Raw genomic sequence first — 8,534 nt, forward strand, 5'->3', positions numbered from 1 at the left:
TTCATCTGCCCCAGTGTCATGCCGTTCTCCCCCCTTCATCTGCCCCAATGTCATGCCATTCTCCCCCCTTCATCTGCCCCAGTGTCATGCCATCCCCCTTCATCTGCTTCAGTGTCATGCCGTTCTCCCCCCCTTCATTTGCCCCAGTGTCATGCCGTTCTCCCCCCTTCATCTGCCCCAGTGTCATGCCATTCTCCCCCCTTCATCTGCCCCAGTGTCATGCCATTCTCCCCCCTTCATCTGCCCCAGTGTCATGCTGTTCTCTCCCCCTTCATTTGCCCCAGTGTCATGCTGTTCTCCCCCCTTCATCTGCCCTAGTGTCATGCCATTCTCCCCCCTTCATCTGCCCCAGTGTCATGCCATTCTCCCCCCTTCATCTGCCCCAGTGTCATGCCGTTCTCCCCCCTTCATCTGCCCCAGTGTCATGCTGTTCTCCCCCTTCATCTGCCCCAGTGTCATGCCATTCTCCCCCCTTCATCTGCCCCAGTGTCATGCCGTTCTCCCCCTCCATCTGCCCCAGTGTCATGCTGTTCTCCCCCCTTCATCTGCCCCAGTGTCATGCTGTTCTCCCCCCTTCATCTGCCCCAGTGTCATGCCGTTCTCCCCCCTCCATCTGCCCCAGTGTCATGCCGTTCTCCCCCCTTCATCTGCCCCAGTGTCATGCCGTTCTCCCCCCTTCATCTGCCCCACTGTCATGCTGTTCTCCCCCCCTTCATCTGTCCCAGTGCCATGCCGTTCTCCCCCTTCCATCTGTCCCAGTGCCATGCCGTTCTCCCCCTTCCAACACACACACACACACAAACACACTCACCTTTCCTCGTTCCCTCGCAGCTCTCTCCCTCATACACATATTGTAGCCGCGATGTGATGACGTCATCACATCGCGGCTACAAATGCCGGGGCTCAGCATTAAAGCAGGAGCTGAGCTGTGACAGCTCCTGCTTTAAACGCCTATGTTTTCAGCTCAGGACGCTGATGAGCTGAATACATAGGCGTTTAAAGCAGGAGCTGTCAGCTCCTGCTTTAACACTGAGCTTAGTTGGAATCGGGACATGCCGACCGGGACCATTTTGTTAGGTCCCGGCCGCACCGCGGGGCCCCGGGCGGCTGCCCGGCTCGCCCGGCCCTGGATCCGCCCCTGCTTCCACTGATTCCAGCACAATTGGAATTTTTTTCTCTAGCCCCCACCATTCCTGAGCATCTGATATGCTATTTAGGCTCTGCACTGTCAAGTGGAGCGTATCAGGCAGGGCCGTGATTTAGAGCTCCAATCAGAGGCAGCCAGTGTCAGCGCTCAGAATCACACTCGTTGTCTGCTCCTGCCTGACTCCGCCCTCCTGACAGTACAGAGTCTAAATAGCACATCTGGTACTTAAGTGCATAAATCACACATAAAATGAGTACCCAGATTTGCCTGCTCTACCAGTAAGTAGCCTTCTCAATGTTTCGGGAGAGATGGCAAGTATGTCGTAAACTGGGTGGGACCCCCAACCTTTGAATGGGGCCTGTAACATGCCCAAATTTGGTCGAATTGTTTCCAAAAAATTGTGACAATTGTCAACTATGGCATAGGTTTATATTGGTGGTGGTTATGACCATTGCTGTTAGGTGTTAATGTGATAGTATTTACCAGAATATGGTTAGGTCACATGTTGACTGCAGGTAGACATGGCGATATTGAGGTCTCTCAACTCCGACTACAACTCCACTCAAAACCGACACAGACTACCGTAACTCTACAACGTGGAGAGGGGAGAGTGGTCAAAGGTCTAAAGAGAATGGAGACTAGAGGCAGGGCATGAACTGGCAAGAGGAATTGGGCTGAAGTGTGACCTAAGCATGGTATAATCTACAGGTAATATAGGAAGCAGCCACCAAGTGAGTGCAGGTATCAAGGTCTATGCAAGAAACAAAACTGGTACTGTATAGAGTATTGCTTGCACAGCTTAACGACTGATCCACTGCAGGCTGCTCATCAACAAAAAGGCTTACTGCCATTGCCATTAAAAAATTTGTGCCATTAAACATTTCTACCTCATTGAAGTAACCTCCAAGAGACTGTGCCTCTATGTAGTAATCTCCAAAAGATGCTGCCGTATTTTAATAACCACCAAGTGTTGTACAAGAACTGTATACACCAAGCTAGTACTATATAGGTGCTGGTCATATCGGTGCTTCACCATTAATCTGCTGGAGTAAACAACCAAAGCCCTTTCATCTTGCCATCCCTACCAATTACATATAGATGATATAACCTCAGTATCAGTTTGTCCTGTGACTCCCAAGGACCCCATTCTGATACTGACGAAAGTATTGCAGGGCACCTTTCTGTGAACAAAGCCTGAAGGTATTGTAGCATAATGAAATAGTAAGATTAACTCTGCAGACACTGAGGGGTTAACAGAAGGAAACCCATAGTAAAAAGTTTTGGAAATGGACGATTAAAAATACAAATATGAACCAAAATAGGAGGCCCAGATGTACTTAATGGAAGGACATTTCCTGCCTTGTTATCATCTGACGCTCATTATACGCTGAGGTCCGAGCATCCGGCTGATAATTTTACCAACAGTGAGCTCAGTGTTAGACGGGAAAGAATAAAAGCCTGTAATGCAAAGTTAGACTGGACGCTCTTAAAGGGGAACCGCAGGATTTTTATGTAACCGTGACTTCCTAGCTAAAACACCCATGAAGTCTAGATTACAAGGACCGTAGCATTTTACTATTTTAATGCAGATTTTTCATATTTTGCCACAAAAACACATGCGAGGAGGATTTATGAAGACCATAGTTTAGTATGCTGGTCTTGATATCCCTTGCATCGTTAGAGGATGCGCTTAATGTAGGCCTCATCATAAATCAGACACATCCTCTAGTGGGGACATGTGGACATACACCTGTCCTGGAGAGGAGTTAGGCTAAGTTCAGATGAAGTATTTTGGATCGGAATTTGACGCAGAGGCCGCCTCAGGTTCTGGTCCAAAATACGGGGCAGCCGCGACTGGATGCCAGTGCAGTATACTGCGATCCGGATTAGGCCCAAATGAATGGGCCTAGTCAGGAGTGTCTTCAAGCGGATTCATTGAGGAGCATTGATTTCAATGTGAGACGTGTTTTTGGTCAGGATTTTGAGGGGAATATGGCCTCAAAATCCTGACCAAAATACCCTGTATGAACTCAGCCTCAGGGGTCATAAATGGCCGCAGGTTCTGCCTGAGGTGGTGCCCAGCGTTCTTTAGAAGCCATGGGTCTATCAATAGGGTTTCTTAAACAGTTAGTCTGACAGCATTTATAGTCTAAACCTAGAGCAGTCAAATGACACCATCGACTGAAAGACGACAATCATAGACTCATTTTGCAAGATGACGTTCATTGGACACTGGATTAGATATATACCTATATGGCCAATGTAAGAGTGTCCCACCAGCGTACCAGAGCGTGCTCCAGTGAACACAGTAATGGTTCAGTAAATGCCACCCAAAGTTGAAGAGTACTATTATCTATTTCCATTTTAGCTGATGGGCCCCAGGAATCTCAGTCTGACATGGTATCTGCCCCTCTTCCTCCTTCTGGGTCAATTCTAAATTTACAACCTGCTGCTTTGGAATATAGAAAGACCTCCCTTTTATTTAAAGGGATCCTATCATTCAGTCGACATTTTTTCTAAGTACCACATTGGAATAGCCTTAAGAAAGGATATTCTTCTCCTACCTTTCGTTGTCTTTTCCATGCCACCGTTCGCCTACAATCCCGGTTCTTGTCGGTATGTAAATTAACTCTCTCGCAGCACTGGGGGTGGGCCCCAGTGCTCAGACAGCAGTGGGGGCGTCCCCAATGCTGCGAGAGAAATTTCTCCAGCGACGTTTCCATCTTCGTCAGGAACGGCCTTTTCATTCTCTTCTTCTGGTGGTGTCTTCTTACTTCTAGGCCTCGGGCCTTGGGCAGAGCAGACTGCGCATGCCCACAGGCCCCGAGAAAATGGCCGCTTACAATACTATGCAAGCAGCCATTTTCCTGTGGCCTATGGAGATGGCCAGTCTGCTCTGCTCAAGGCCGGAGGCCTTAGAAGTTACAAGCCACCGCCGGAAGAAGAGGCTGAAGATGACGCTGCTGAAGAAGAGGAGGCGGCTCTGGAGAGAGTTCTCTCGCGGCATTGAGGATGCCCCCAGTGTTGTCTGAGCGCTGGGACCCGCCCCCAGTGCTACGAGAGAGCTAATTTACATACCGACAAGAAGCGGTAGGCGAACGGCGACACCGAGAAGACAACGAAAGGTAGGAGAAGAATAGCCTTTCTTAAGGCTATTCCTGCATGGTACTTAGAAAAAATATCGTCTGAATGATAGGATCCCTTTAACAGGAAGAGGATTGGATTTTGTCACTTGACTTACCAACAAAGACGTTCCCACTGTGGCTTTGCATCAGAGGTGAGAAACAGCAAATTGTGTATTGAACATGGTTCTTGGGGAAAATAGACAGGCCGATGGAGTCGGAGTTGGAATCGTAGAGAAAGACTCCGTTTTGGGTGGCGTCAGAATGAACCTATTGACTCTGGTTTCAAAATAAAATATTTTACTACTGCAAATTATAATATACAATTATCAAATTTGTATAATTAATTAGATGTATATGTTATTACATATTTACCTTCGTAGGAATTCAATTGCTGGCTTTTTTTTGGAAGTTTGAGGAGGGTTACTGCTTCTGTGTGTCCATGGCTGTGAAGAGGAGACTGAACAGCCCTAAGAATACAGGTTGGACATACAAACTCCTTGCAGATGTCAGTGGGGTTCGAACCCACTGCTGAAAGTATTAGTACTTCCTACTGTCCCACCGTCCTGCCCCAGGAAACAGATGACTCAGGATGAGCAGTGCTATAGGTCCAGGAGTGAACAACTCTTTATTTTACTTATGGGAAGTCTCCAGGAAACGGCAAATAAATCAGATGTGGATTTTTATGTAAACTACAAACGGAATTGAAAGATGAAAATGCAAATGTATCTGAATATTTAACAAGGCTTCCTACAGGTTGTACTGCGCATCTAAGGATTGAGTTACCAATCTGCAAAGACATAATATTATATATTCTCCTTGCACAGGGCCGCTCATCCCTGGTTGTATACCAGTACTCTTGGGTAATCACTATATGTTCACATAACTTCAATTGGCTAAAAATCTCATCTGCATTTTACTGCATTCTCTGTTTAGTCTGAGCTTCTATATTGCCAGCTTGGGACTCACGAAACATCACTACTTCACCGAAACTCTAACTTCAGCGTGATGTAAAAAAAAAAAACCTCAGACATATCTTTTGTTTCAGCCGTTGAAATCTACATAAAAAGTTGAGTAAATTTGTTTTGCTTCTTTTCAACTTTTCTTCATGTTTTTTATCCTCCGTTGACACGTAAAGCTGGATAGTGAATGCTTTGAATGTGAAAGGATAAAAAACATCAAGTGATATCAACATCAAGGATAAAAACATCAACAAATAGCAAATAAGGCAAAGTTTTCTCCTCACTAATTTATGTTGAGTTTTGTTCACGCTAAATAGATAGAAAATGAGCTGTCGGATCCATGAAATATTTTATGCAAAGGATAGTGTAAGTATTAGGGAGCGTTCACACTACCGTCGGTGTCTGACAGGTAGTGTCCGCTGCTAATGTCCGTTCAAAATCTTGCACGGCCACTAACATCAGACACCAGCTGTGTCCGTGACATTTTGCATTCATTTAAATGGCAATCGGGTGCGTTGTTTTACACTCCGTGCCTGTCCTTAAGTGTCCGTTCCTAAAGATGTCCGACTTTTCAAGCGGACAGAAAAAACCTACATGTCGGGTTTTGCTGTCCGCTTGAAAAGTCGGACATCTTTAGGAACGGACACTTAAGGACAGGCACGGAGTGTAAAACAACGCACCCGATCTCCATTTAAATGAATACAAAATGTCACGGACACAGGTAGTGTCCGATGCTAGTCTCCGCGTGAGATTGTGAACGGAAATTAGCAGTGGACACTAGCTGGCGGACACCGACAGTAGTGTGAACGCCCTCTTACACCAATAAAAAGCAACAGAAAGCTGATGGAACGGAGCCTATATGATGTCAATGGACGGCACAAAAATGTTATTGATATCATTGGGGGATCAATGGAAATGTTTGGGTCCTTTTTTTAACCCCTTGAGAACACAGTGATTTCCCTTTTCTCGTATTTCTATATTCTTTTCTTTATAACTTCTTTATTTTCATTTGATATAGGTGTATGAGGGGTTTCCAACTCTGTCTGTAAAGGTTCTGCAGCGGCAGGATAAAGCACATGCCTCCCCATAAATCAGATGCGCCCTCCGCCAGGTCATGTGCCTGCCCTGATATCTATGCCAGCTTGCAGTAAACTGGTGTTTATGATGATAAAAATGGAACGGTCAGTGGCCCAGTTCACTCCAAGGCATGTCTTATTTCAAGAAAGTGGCGTAAGAGAGCAAAAAATTTCATTTTATGTGCAAAAACACAACAGAAAACCTTAATAAATGGCATGGTAAATCTACAGCATTGTATTTTCTAATGGCATGATTCAATATTTTGGGGCTAAAGCCCCATGTGCAATCCTACAACAAGATAGCAATGCGGGAAAAACCACAGCAGCAACGCAACCCAGTTCTTCCCACAGCGGTTTTGCTAGGGAATTGCTAGGACAGCAATTCCCCAGTAGCTGCTGGAAACCCTGGGAAGGGGCACAAGAGACAGTGAGCCCTAAGCTGAAAGCCCTCACTGTCCCTTCCTGCTTACCTGGTCCTATCCTACGTAATAGGCGGCAACTTGGAGATGATCCCTTCCTATATACGTGACACACAAAACGCAGACAAGACAAACAATAACAAGGGAGGTCAGCTAGCCAGGGTTCAGTAACAGTCAAGCAATGCAGTGCCAAATCAAAGTCCACAAGAATAGTTTATAGGGAAAGCCAGAGGTCAGGATTAAGAATACAGGTAACTAAACAGCAAGAGAAAGCCAGCAAGCATGAGGCAATAGCAAGCACTAAAGTGAATGTGAGCCAAGAATAAATGGGGAGGAAGAACCCGCCCTGGACCTGATAGGAAGGCAGGCTGTGGTGGAAAATCAATTATCAAACTAGAGCCATGTTCACACAGTGCAACCGAAAACTCTAAGCAAAGAATGAAACTGCACACGCCTCCTGCACCGCAGCATACGAGCAGAGAGTGGCACAGTGACCCGAACAGGCAGAGATGTTACAGCTTTAGACAGAAAGTTAGTTTCTTCTGCGGACTTTCTGTTTCAATTATATGTATGGGGAAACCGCTGGCATTTCTGTAGGTATAATTCATATACTGCGATTTCCAAAAAGCGTCAGTTTTGGAAATCATGGTGTGTCCACAGCACGGTTTTTACCACAAAGTGGCCATGGGATTCGCTAGAATCCCATCCATTTTCCTTTGGGGAGGAAAAGGGCAGGACGGCGCTCACAGGTCCAATAGATTTTATTAATAAGAAGAATTGCACAACGCAAACAATCACAGCGTTTCGGGCTGGACGCCCTTTCTCAAGTGCGTATCTAATTAAAAACACACAAATCCATATATAAAGTAACATATAGAATCTATAACATATAAAATCACAAACAGTTAAAATTGTAATGTTGCCAAACTCAGATATAACACTTCAAAGCTGATATACAACATAAAGATATATTAAAAAAAAAAAAAAAAATGCCAAAACTCTCCTGTGGCATTTCTGCCGCGGGCAAATCGCAGCACTTACACCACGTGGGACCCTGGCCTTAGAATGAATAAATATTAGCTTTATATTGCCATATTCTGACATCTACATAGTCAAAAGCCAAGGCATTTTTCCAGTGGGGGAAGCTGTAGTCTTATTGATATCATTATAAGTTACTAGAGATGAGCAAGTACTGTTCGGATCAGCCGATCCGAACAGCACGCTCGCATAGAAATGAATGGACGTAGCTGGCACGCGGGGGGTTAAGCGGCTGGTCGCCATCAAAGCGGAAGTACCAGGTGCATCCATTCATTTCTATGGAGCGTGCTGTTCGGATCGGCTGATCCGAACAGTACTCGCTCATCTCTATAAGTTACATAGCAATTAAATTTTTTATTCCATTTTTTGAGGGTAAGAAGTGATGAAAATAACAGTGATTTGGGCATGGTGTTTTTCATTCTGCTCATTTTGCAAAGTTAACATTTTTAATTTAATAATGATGGAATTTTTAGACGCAGTGACACCAATAAAATAGATAGATAGATACAGTCCTATGAAAAAGTTTGGGCACCCCTATTAATCTTAATCATTTTTAGTTCTAAATATTTTGGTGTTTGCAACAGCCATTTCAGTTTGATATATCTAATAACTGATGGACACAGTAATATTTCAGGATTGAAATGAGGTTTATTGTACTAACAGAAAATGCGCAATATGCATTAAACCAAAATTTGACCGGTGCAAAAGTATGGGCACCTCAACAGAAAAGTGACATTAATATTTAGTACATCCTCCTTTTGCAAAGATAA

The sequence above is a fragment of the Leptodactylus fuscus genome, chromosome 5 (genome assembly GCF_031893055.1).
Source record: "Leptodactylus fuscus isolate aLepFus1 chromosome 5, aLepFus1.hap2, whole genome shotgun sequence".
NCBI classification, from domain to species: Eukaryota; Metazoa; Chordata; class Amphibia; order Anura; family Leptodactylidae; genus Leptodactylus; species Leptodactylus fuscus.